The 1,510-nt window shown below is 54.7% G+C and overlaps 1 protein-coding gene across 1 annotated transcript in view; it reads right to left on the bottom strand.

Moving 5' to 3' along the window:
• The window catches only part of myo10 (myosin X), a 273,035-nt gene that overhangs the window by 67,300 nt on the left and 204,225 nt on the right, over positions 1 to 1,510 (bottom strand).

Raw genomic sequence — 1,510 nt, 5'->3', positions numbered from 1 at the left:
ATATTGTTTATGTGTAGTTGTATGTCAGCACTCCATTGTTGTCATGTTTCGTTATTCTTTATTGATTTGTGGTTCACTTACTTTAAATAAATAAAGATGTGGAACCCAGATCACGCTGCACGTTGGTCCGAGTATGCTTCCAGTTCGTACGACAAGCGTGACAGAATATCCCACCACAACAGGACCAAGCAGCGTCCCCAGGAGGAGAGGGTAACATGGACTWGGGAGGAGATTCTGGACGGGAAGGGATCCTGGACTTGGGGGGAAATCCTGGCAGGACGGGATCGCCTTCCTTGGAGGGAGACGCAAGGAGAGAAGGGAGGACAGCGACGATGCAGGGGTTCGTGGCCACAGAGAAAGCCTGTGGCTGGGGGGGGGGCACATGGGGTGGTTGGCGGAACCGGGGAGTGTTCCAGAGCCTGTGTGGGAGTCGATAGAAGAAGGTAATGAGAGATACCGGAGAGAGGTTGTGGAAAGGAGTATGCTGCAGCGTAGGCGCGTTGAAAAGCGCCTTCTCAGCCCGGCACCATCTGTGCCAGCTCTACGCACCAAGTCTCCAGTACGCCTTCAYAGCCCAGTACGTCCTGTGCAGCTCCTCGCACTTGCCGTGCGAAGTGTGTTAAAGTTCCGGTACAATTGATGCCGGCTATACGCACCAGGTCTCCAGTACGTCTCCACAGCCCAGTACGTCCTGTGCCAGCTCCACGCACCAGGCCTCCAGTGCGCCTCCCCAGTCCGGTACGTTCTGTGCCTGCTTCTCACGCTCGCTCGCCCTGAGATGCGTATCACCAGTCCGGTACCACCAGTGCCGGCCCCACGCACCAGGCTTTCTGCGACGATCCCCAGTCCAGAGCTTCCGGCGACAGTTCCCAGTCCAGAGCTTCCGGCGACAGTTCCCAGTCCAGAGCTTCCGGCGACGGTCCACAGTCCAGAGCTTCCGGCGACGGTCCACAGTCCAGAGCTTCCGGCGACGGTCCACAGTCCAGAGCTTCCGGTGATGGTTCACAGTCCAGAGCTCCTCTGCACCGAGGTCCAGACCAGGCACAGTGTTCAGCCTGGGTCCATGGCTGGATCCGCAGGATGAGCGGGTTCTTCGCCCCGCACCAGAGCCACCACCGACACTAGACACCACCCCTAACCCTCCATTTTGGTTTCAGGTTTTGGTGGTGGGGGGGAGGGGGGGGGGGTACTGTCACGTCCTGACCATAGAGAGCCCTTATTTTCTTAGGTAGAATAGGTCAGGGCGTGACTGGGGGGTTAGTCTAGTTTATATTTTCTATGTGGGGTTCTAGTTTTGATTCCCAATTAGAGGCAGCTGGTAATCGTTGTGTCTAATTGGGGATCATATTTAAGTAGCTGTTTTCCCTCCTGTGTTTGTGGGATATTGTTTATGTGTAGTTGTATGTCAGCACTCCATTGTACCAACGTGCAGCGTGATCTGGGGTTCCACATCTTTATTTATTTAAAGTAAGTGAACCACAAAACAATAATGAATAACGAAACGTGACCG

The sequence above is a fragment of the Salvelinus sp. IW2-2015 genome, linkage group LG32 (genome assembly GCF_002910315.2).
Source record: "Salvelinus sp. IW2-2015 linkage group LG32, ASM291031v2, whole genome shotgun sequence".
Lineage (NCBI taxonomy): Eukaryota > Metazoa > Chordata > Actinopteri > Salmoniformes > Salmonidae > Salvelinus > Salvelinus sp. IW2-2015.
The sequence above is the reverse complement of the archived record's forward strand: the minus strand, read 5'-3'. Positions and strand labels throughout refer to the sequence as shown.